The 10,482-nt window shown below is 40.7% G+C and overlaps 1 pseudogene; it reads right to left on the bottom strand.

Annotated features, from left to right (window-relative positions):
* Positions 1-923: 923 nt before the first annotated feature.
* On the bottom strand, positions 924-2,384 carry LOC124165050 (annotated as a pseudogene).
* Between the last annotated feature and the right edge of the window lie 8,098 nt (positions 2,385-10,482).

The following is a 10,482-nucleotide window of genomic DNA, read 5'->3' as shown; positions in this document are numbered from 1 at the left end:
ATGGTCTGACAATTAAACTAAAGGGTTGCACGCTCCAGATCAGCGCTCATAGTGACATTCAGCAGATTTTTCGAAAACTCTAAACAATGCCGATCACATCTGGCGCTGTTTCGCTTGCCTAGTGAAATTTGTTTCAATAGTATTACAAGTTAAATTCGGGTCATTCTTTTTGGGACACACTGTATTTTATAACCATTCATGAATATATTTATCTCCGTTAAAGCTTTGATTACTATAGTCTGGAACAATGGCGTACCCAGGATCATAACTACAGTCCGGCCGCCGAGAGTTGTCCGATGACAGCTAGAAGGGGTAGGGGGCAATGTTGCCAGGTCAGAAAGGGAAACGCCCACCTCACATGTAAACAAAAGGGTTCCGTGAAGAAAGGAGCCGGAAGGGACGACGGGCGAGAACGGTCAACGAAAGAGTCGCGGTCAGCATTACCTTTTTATCCTTTTCTTTCCTACTACTCTGCCCTCACTGAGAAAAATAGCGATCGCGCAAATATCACGAATTTCCCTCCAACGAACTGGTAATTGAAGTAATTATAGAAAAATGCTGCTAATTTAAATGGCGGGGTGTACATGATAACTCTAGGAAAAAAAACAATCATAGAAAAGACTCCAGTGAACCAAATGCAGTTTCTGATTTGACATTAAATAAAGCAAGTAATTTTCCTTCTATTCGTTTTATCCTATGCTTTTAAAACGCAACATAATTGAGAGTAATCCCTTCCTTCGAGAAACAAAAACTTTCTTAGGAATTTTTCTTTGGTTTACTTACTGCGGCGCCAGCAACAGACACATCACACTTGAAGCCCTTCTCAAACCTGATGACGGCTGCTGCAACGCCGGCGAAACTGTCGTCACGAAGATTAATCGACGCGAAGGACAACCCAGAAACGTAGCTGCGCCTACTACTCATCACTCTAAAGGATATACGCCTTCGAGTTCTGTTGGTCTGGACTCACGCACATATCTGGAGTGGAAAGTCATTCCTAAAGTGTTTATGTGGATGAAAAAAAATATATGCATAGAGAAATTTAGTATTGAAATGGAAAATCTATACCTTTTCGTGGGGGAAGATATATCTAAGTCCTCTGAAGAGCGGGATTCATCAGACGTGTTCTCGGAGCTGCTGTCACTGCCCCCGTTAAGACTGATGATTAGTTGCTCCACGTTGGTTTCCACAACACATTCGGTCGTGATCGCCTCTTCAATCACTCGAGAAATATTGAGGACCACTTTTTTCCACTTCGATTCATTCACCTCAGAAATAGCCTCTTGAGTCAATGTCATCACATCTTGAATTTTAAAAGTTTTATTCCGTTCCGCAACGTAACTTTTCACCTGAGCCCAAATTAACTCTATGGCGTTGTAATGACAATGATAGGGGGGATTCTCAGCACTTTGTGTCCGCTTTCTTTCGCTATTTCGTCAATTTCATATACAGGGAAACGAGGCTGGTAATACTTGGATAATTGTAATAGTTCCATTTTATTCAGTCCTTCAACTACCTGGTTAGCACTTTGCTTTTGCAGCCACTCTATGATGTCCTTCTTTAGCCACTTCCCTGTGGGTGATTTATTTATCCTTATGCTGTGGTAAGGGGCGTTGTCCATCACAATGCAACTTCCCGGTTTTATGTTCGGCAACAGCTGGTTGACGAACCAATTTCTGAAGGTCTCGTTTGTCATCTCACTATGATAATCCCCAGAGTTTCTTTCCGGGTGTTCTTAAAACAGAAGGTTCTATGTTTTCACTATTACGGTCACCATGTTTTTCTTTCAGGATCCTCGAAACTGATTTGGAACTGATTCCGCATGCTTCAGCTGTTCTATCCATCACTCTTGCTAATGGAATTAGGGGACTGCCATGGAATTTTTCCTTTTCAAAGTATTCATAAATACTCGCGATTAATTCCCGTGTTTGGGAATTCAGTGTCACACCATGACCACGTTTCTTCCCGCTCATGATGACAGCAGATGAAATCAATCAGAAATACTACGTTAAACAAACAAACTCGAAGCCTTCTTTAACCAATTTAATGAAATACTTCCGTTGAAAGCGTTGAGAAGTTTTCGTGAAAAGCGTTGGGAAAAGCACAAGTAACTATTCAGAACACCACCACACACAGCAACACCACCACAGCAACACCTACAGCACAGTGAACTAAGAACGCACGCAAGAGCAAAGAGACTATCTATGGAAAGTTTTGTTTTGGTGATTCAGGCTTGTTTCGGTGATTCATTAGCATGTGACAACGTTGCATGACTAGGCGAGGGTGTGAGGTGCGTTTGGGGGACAGCGATTGGCTGCAAACCGTTTTGGCGAAGGGTTCCCCACCCCTTCTTCTGAGCTGTCATCGGACAACTCTCGGCGGCCGGACTGTATAGGGGGTAAGGGGGGGCAATCCATGGGATTTATGACATTATTTCCTTGAAAAAAATATTTTTATTTTAGTTATATATCTTACACTAATATATATCATTTTTCGTGGGTTTAAAGAAAATTTGTTGAATACTTTAGTTTCAATTCAGTGCTGATTTTGCTTAAATAATTTAGCGATTTTTGCTCATAGGGGGGCACCTGCCCCTCGCTGGGTATGTCCATATGGTCTGGAAACAATCTTGTGCAAACAAGACTCGACAATAAGGTAATACTTGTTGCTGGGGCTGTCTGGTGTTAGTTTGACCAGCCTCATATCGGGCCTCTACCGAATAATGCCATACTGTCACGCCACAATACTCCCGCCACGTACCTCTTTGCTCCGTCTTACCTTGATTGGTCTGACTTACAATTCTCCACTTGGTGCATTGGAAATCTCTTTCCGCTTTGTTCCTTCCTGTCTCCTCAGAACATGGCCTACGAAGATCATTCTTTCTGTAATCACTGCTGTATGATAACTGCGTCTTCTAATAATTCTATATTTTTTCATATATGCCACATTCTTTCATAAAGTGTGCTGCAGGGTTTCTTAGCGTGGACCCAAGCTTCACTTCCATATAGTGGGACGGGTTTTGTATTTCTTTCATTTCTTTGCTTTATTTTGTAACATGGTGATAGTGCGATCATAACATGTGTGATACTTACGATGGGCTCCAAAGCCTGCATTGGAATTGACTAATATTTTATCTCAAAATTTCCTATATTTAACCTATTTGCTGTTACTTCTAACTCTCTGCACATTCAATGCAATAGTTTTCAATATCTTCAACATTCCTGTTTTTAGCACTTTATTCAAAGTTAAGTGTGTGTAAGCGACCGTGTAACGTCATGGTGCATCCCTGGTGGCGGTGTTCCTCAGGTGACGCAGGCGGTTGGTGCGGCGGTACGGGGCACGAAGTGCTCCAGACTGCGGGTCGTGGCTCATGTCGGCGTCAATGATGCCACCTTCCGTGGATCTGAGGAAATTCTAGATTCCCTCCGGGATCTGAATTCCGAAGTGAAGCGGGTGGGTGGGACCATTGGAGTCGGCATTGAGCTTTCGATTTGTAGTCTTGTCCCGAGGATCGATCGTGGTTCTCTGGTTTGGAGCCGAGTGGAAGGCATAAACCAGAGGCTGCGTCGTTTCTGCACGGACATCGGAGCCTCCTTCGTGGACCTTAGGCCGGCAATCCGATCGTGTCGGATCCCTCTGAACCGTTCGGGAGTCCATTACACGGCCGAGTCGGCTAGTCGTGTAGCGAGTAGCATATTTGAGCACTGTAGGTCTTTTTTAGAGTAGAGAGTAGGGCAGAGTGTAGATATATTAGTGGGTTGAAAAATAAAGGGGTAAGTTCAAAACTTTTCACAGACAAAGATTCTTCCAGAAATGAGAATAGAGAAGTAGAGAGAAAAATCAGCGTTTCAGGTATTACATTTAAGCACGAGAAGCGTCAGTCGAGCAACACGTTCAAAGGCAGTCAAGGCTCAAGTCATTTTGATAGTGTGTCAATAAGACATGCATTTCCATTTATCAGCGGTATAGAGCCTGTGAATAGTCTATTCGACAAAAGCAAATCAGAATTATTCCCGAATCGCAATAATACTAGTTCCGAAGTTTTAATCGTGGCTGTGGTTAATTGCCGTAGTTTAAGAAATAAGATTCCCGAATTCCACCATTTAATTCATAGTACGAAGTGTAACGTCATTTTTGGAACAGAAAGTTGGCTAACAGATGATGATTCAGACAATGAGATCTTCCCAAAATCGTTCACTGTTTATCGGAAAGATAGAATTAATCGAGTTGGGGGCGGAGTTTTTATAGCTGTAAAGAATTCAATCGTCAGCCAAGCGATAACCGTAACTGAGACCAGCGTTGAATCTGTGTGGTGTTTAATTAAATGTCCAAAATTCAAAACTATTTTATTATGTTCGTATTACAGACCACCTAACTCAGGTATAACGTCAATGTTGGATTTTCAAAATCAAATAAACAGCGTAGCATCCAAGTATCCTGAAAGAAACTTGATTGTGGGTGGAGATTTCAACGTACCTTCTATAGATTGGGAGACTTATAGCTTCATTCCTGGTGGGAGGGATAAAGTGATCTGCGAGGCTTTATTACACACCTTCACATCTAATTCATTGTTTCAAATAGCATCCGCACCGAACAGAGGAGAAAATATTCTTGATTTATTAGCGACAAATATACCACATCAGGTAATAAACGTTGGCACTGTCGAAGGAATAAGTGACCATAGGGTAGTAACTGCAAAGTTTTCTCTAAATACCGCTGTAAACTTTAAAAAAGAGCGTAAAGTTTTCATTTTTAAAAGAGCTAATTTTGATGGGTTTAAGAGTCATATGAAAAATGCTTTCCCCGAGTTTCAAGAATCAGTATTAAAGTTAAATGTAGTGAATACTTGGAAAGCTTTTCTTTCGCTCGTAACTTCGGGAATAAATAGCTACATCCCCAGTAAAATAGTAAAAGAAGGCAGCGAACCGAGATGGTACGACGCGGAAGTGAGAAAATCATTGAGGCGACAGAGAGCGTGTCATGCTAAAATGAAAAAAGTCAGCACGGATTTATCCGCTAATGAACGCGAGCTAATAATTAAAAAATATAGGATGACTAAAGCCGCCACGAAGGAAGCGTTCAGGAATGCGTTCACGAATTTTAAAAGAAAAACACTAGTAGAGCAGTTACAGGATAACCCAAAAGCATTTTGGTCATATGTTAGGGAAGTTCAAGGTAAACGATCTACCGTATGTTCGCTGAGAAACGACAATGGAGATGTGTTGACAAGAAGTTACGATAAAGCCAATTTATTAAATTCCTACTTTAAGAGCGTGTTCACGGAGCCTTCCGAAAACTCACCCGGGACCGATGACAATCCCTGTATTCATAAGATGCCAGCTATTGACATTAGTACGCTCGGAATAGAAAATATATTGAAATCGCTTAGTCCAAATAAATCACCTGGTCCAGACGAAATCCCTTCTCGTGTATATAAAGAACTAGCCTCAGAACTTGCCCCCTACTTGCAGTTAATATTCAGTAAATCCATCAAGCAACACGAAGTACCTAATGACTGGAAAATCGCTAATGTAACGCCTATATTTAAAAGTGGAGACAAGGAACAGCCATCTAATTACAGGCCGATATCTTTAACGTCCATCTCTTGCAAAGTCATTGAACACATCGTAGTCAGCTCGGTAATTTGACAAAGATTCTTCCAGAAATGAGAATAGAGAAGTAGAGAGAAAAATCAGCGTTTCAGGTATTACATTTAAGCACGAGAAGCGTCAGTCGAGCAACACGTTCAAAGGCAGTCAAGGCTCAAGTCATTTTGATAGTGTGTCAATAAGACATGCATTTCCATTTATCAGCGGTATAGAGCCTGTGAATAGTCTATTCGACGAAAGCAAATCAGAATTATTCCCAAATCGCAATAATACTAGTTCCGAAGTTTTAATCGTGGCTGTGGTTAATTGCCGTAGTTTAAGAAATAAGATTCCCGAATTCCACCATTTAATTCATAGTACGAAGTGTAACGTCATTTTTGGAACAGAAAGTTGGCTAACAGATGATGATTCAGACAATGAGATCTTCCCAAAATCGTTCACTGTTTATCGGAAAGATAGAATTAATCGAGTTGGGGGCGGAGTTTTTATAGCTGTAAAGAATTCAATCGTCAGCCAAGCGATAACCGTAACTGAGACCAGCGTTGAATCTGTGTGGTGTTTAATTAAATGTCCAAAATTCAAAACTATTTTATTATGTTCGTATTACAGACCACCTAACTCAGATATAACGTCAATGTTGGATTTTCAAAATCAAATAAACAGCGTAGCATCCAAGTATCCTGAAAGAAACTTGATTGTGGGTGGAGATTTCAACGTACCTTCTATAGATTGGGAGACTTATAGCTTCATTCCTGGTGGGAGGGATAAAGTGATCTGCGAGGCTTTATTACACACTTTCACATCTAATTCATTGTTTCAAATAGCATCCGCACCGAACAGAGGAGAAAATATTCTTGATTTATTAGCGACAAATATACCACATCAGGTAATAAACGTTGGCACTGTCGAAGGAATAAGTGACCATAGGGTAGTAACTGCAAAGTTTTCTCTAAATACCGCTGTAAACTTTAAAAAAGAGCGTAAAGTTTTCATTTTTAAAAGAGCTAATTTTGATGGGTTTAAGAGTCATATGAAAAATGCTTTCCCCGAGTTTCAAGAATCAGTATTAAAGTTAAATGTAGAGAATACTTGGAAAGCTTTTCTTTCGCTCGTAACTTCGGGAATAAATAGCTACATCCCTAGTAAAATAGTAAAAGAAGGCAGCGAACCGAGATGGTACGACGCGGAAGTGAGAAAATCATTGAGGCGACAGAGAGCGTGTCATGCTAAAATGAAAAAGGTCAGCACGGATTTATCCGCTAATGAACGAGAGCTAATAATTAAAAAATATAGGATGACTAAAGCCGCCACGAAGGAAGCGTTCAGGAATGCGTTCACGAATTTTAAAAGAAAAACACTAGTAGAGCAGTTACAGGATAACCCAAAAGCATTTTGGTCATATGTTAGGGAAGTTCAAGGTAAACGATCTACCGTATGTTCGCTGAGAAACGACAATGGAGATGTGTTGACAAGCAGTTACGATAAAGCCAATTTATTAAATTCCTACTTTAAGAGCGTGTTCACGGAGCCTTCCGAAAACTCACCCGAGACCGATGACAATCCCTGTATTCATAAGATGCCAGCTATTGACATTAGTACGCTCGGAATAGAAAATATATTGAAATCGCTTAGTCCAAATAAATCACCTGGTCCAGACGAAATCCCTTCTCGCGTATATAAAGAACTAGCCTCAGAACTTGCCCCCTACTTGCAGTTAATATTCAGTAAATCCATCAAGCAACACGAAGTACCTAATGACTGGAAAATCGCTAATGTAACGCCTATATTTAAAAGTGGAGACAAGGAACAGCCATCTAATTACAGGCCGATATCTTTAACGTCCATCTCTTGCAAAGTCCTTGAACACATCGTAGTCAGCTCGGTAATGAAACACCTAGACGCGCAAAACTTATTAATGGGAAATCAACATGGATTCAGGAAAAGCAGATCGTGCGAAACTCAGTTAGCGCTTTTCGCCCACGATATTTTAGTCTCCGGGGAAGACAACATTCCAGTAGACGCGATTTTTCTTGATTTCAAAAAGGCATTTGATAAAGTACCCCACGGAAAGTTAATATTAAAACTGAAATCTTATGGTCTAGACGAAGATGTCATTTCCTGGATTAGAGAATTTTTGAGCGACCGCGTCCAAAGAGTAGTATTAGACGGTGCAGTCTCCAATGAGGTTAGAGTCACTTCTGGCGTTCCTCAGGGTAGTGTCATTGGCCCACTCCTATTCCTTCTTTATATAAACGACATTGGCGAAGTAGTGCAGAGTAAGTTACGATTATTTGCAGACGACGCTGTAGTTTACAGAGAAATTCGTTCCAGCAAAGATATAGATGAACTAACGAATGACCTTGCTGCTATCCTAGCTTGGTGCGATGCTTGGCAGTTAGAATTAAATTTGGAAAAATGCGTCGTAATGAATTTCTGGAAGAAGAATAACTCCCTACAGCGTAACTATGTCATTCGGGGCGCGCAGTTAAAGGCAGTTGAATCTGTGAAATATCTAGGGGTTAGACTCAATAATGATCTATCGTGGAATAAACATATTCGAGAAATAACCGGTCAAGCTAATCGTAAAATGGGTTTTGTTAAAAGAATATTAGGAAAGTGCGACGACAAAGTGAGAGAAATTAGCTACTTTTCCCTCGTTAGACCACATTTGGAATACGCTGCCAGTGTTTGGGACCCTCATGAAAAAGGCTTAATAACAGAGTTAGAACGCGTCCAAAGAAGAGCTGCCAGGTATGTGAAAGGTCGTTACGATAGTCTTGTTAGTGTAACTGACCTCTTACATAAACTCGGATGGGAATCTCTGTCGGACCGTAGATTGAAAAATAGACTAAACCTTTTAGATAAATTCAAGAGCAGTGTCTTTTCTGACGAAGTTAACCATATCTTGCGGACGCCAACGTACTACGGAAGATCAGATCATATAAATAAAATAAGAGAGATAGATTGCAGAACAGACAGATTCCGAATGTCATTTTTTCCACGATCAATAAGAGATTATAACGGCAGCAATAGAACGCGTAAATAGATTGCATGACTTGTAGTGTAGCCTACTAACCTATGTAAAACTTACTGCATGTTTCTGAATTTCTATTCTATATTCTATTTCTAACAGCATATAGTAGTATAGTTTGTTATTATACGGGACGTTTCTTGGACGGTGTGGTGTGCATGTGGGAGTCCAAATGCATGCTGCATGCTGGTGATTGATCACCCCCTGCCAAACACCCTAGAGGTGGCTCGCAGGGTAATTTGTAGATGTAGATGTAGATGTAATGAAACACCTAGACGCGCAAAACTTATTAATGGGAAATCAACATGGATTCAGGAAAAGCAGATCGTGCGAAACTCAGTTAGCGCTTTTCGCCCACGATATTTTAGTCTCCGGGGAAGACAACATTCCAGTAGACGCGATTTTTCTTGATTTCAAAAAGGCATTTGATAAAGTACCCCACGGAAAGTTAATATTAAAACTGAAATCTTATGGTCTAGACGAAGATGTCATTTCCTGGATTAGAGAATTTTTGAGCGACCGCGTCCAAAGAGTAGTATTAGACGGTGCAGTCTCCAATGAGGTTAGAGTGACTTCTGGCGTTCCTCAGGGTAGTGTCATTGGCCCACTCCTATTCCTTCTTTATATAAACGACATTGGCGAAGTAGTGCAGAGTAAGTTACGATTATTTGCAGACGACGCTGTAGTTTACAGAGAAATTCGTTCCAGCAAAGATATAGATGAACTAACGAATGACCTTGCTGCTATCCAAGCTTGGTGCGATGCTTGGCAGTTAGAATTAAATTTGGAAAAATGCGTCGTAATGAATTTCTGGAAGAAGAATAACTCCCTACAGCGTAACTATGTCATTCGGGGCGCGCAGTTAAAGGCAGTTGAATCTGTGAAATATCTAGGGGTTAGACTCAATAATGATCTATCGTGGAATAAACATATTCGAGAAATAACCGGTCAAGCTAATCGTAAAATGGGTTTTGTTAAAAGAATATTAGGAAAGTGCGACGACAAAGTGAGAGAAATTAGCTACTTTTCCCTCGTTAGACCACATTTGGAATACGCTGCCAGTGTTTGGGACCCTCATGAAAAAGGCTTAATAACAGAGTTAGAACGCGTGCAAAGAAGAGCTGCCAGGTATGTGAAAGGTCGTTACGATAGTCTTGTTAGTGTAACTGACCTCTTAGATAAACTCGGATGGGAATCTCTGTCGGACCGTAGATTGAAAAATAGACTAAACCTTTTGGATAAATTCAAGAGCAGTGTCTTTTCTGACGAAGTTAACCATATCTTGCGGACGCCAACGTACTACGGAAGATCAGATCATATAAATAAAATAAGAGAGATAGATTGCAGAACAGACAGATTCCGAATGTCATTTTTTCCACGATCAATAAGAGATTATAACGGCAGCAATAGAACGCGTAAATAGATTGCATGACTTGTAGTGTAGCCTACTAACCTATGTAAAACTTACTGCATGTTTCTGAATTTCTATTCTATATTCTATTTCTAACAGCATATAGTAGTATAGTTTGTTATTATACGGGACGTTTCTTGGACGGTGTGGTGTGCATGTGGGAGTCCAAATGCATGCTGCATGCTGGTGATTGATCACCCCCTGCCAAACACCCTTGAGGTGGCTCGCAGGGTAATTTGTAGATGTAGATGTAAGTGTTGGCTTTTCCTTCATTTGCCTCTATTATTACTGCCTTGCATTCTCACAAACTTTTCAGCTGGTGGACGGTATCCAATTTTACTGCTGAAATCACTCTGTCAAATGCTATAAAATGTTGAAGTCGGCTGGCTATTTTATGCCTTTTTGGATACTCCTTGCCATATTCAAGAGTT

This window comes from Ischnura elegans, chromosome 9, assembly GCF_921293095.1.
Source record: "Ischnura elegans chromosome 9, ioIscEleg1.1, whole genome shotgun sequence".
NCBI lineage: Eukaryota > Metazoa > Arthropoda > Insecta > Odonata > Coenagrionidae > Ischnura > Ischnura elegans.
Note: the sequence above shows the minus strand (reverse complement) of the source record. Positions and strands in the feature narration are given on the sequence as shown.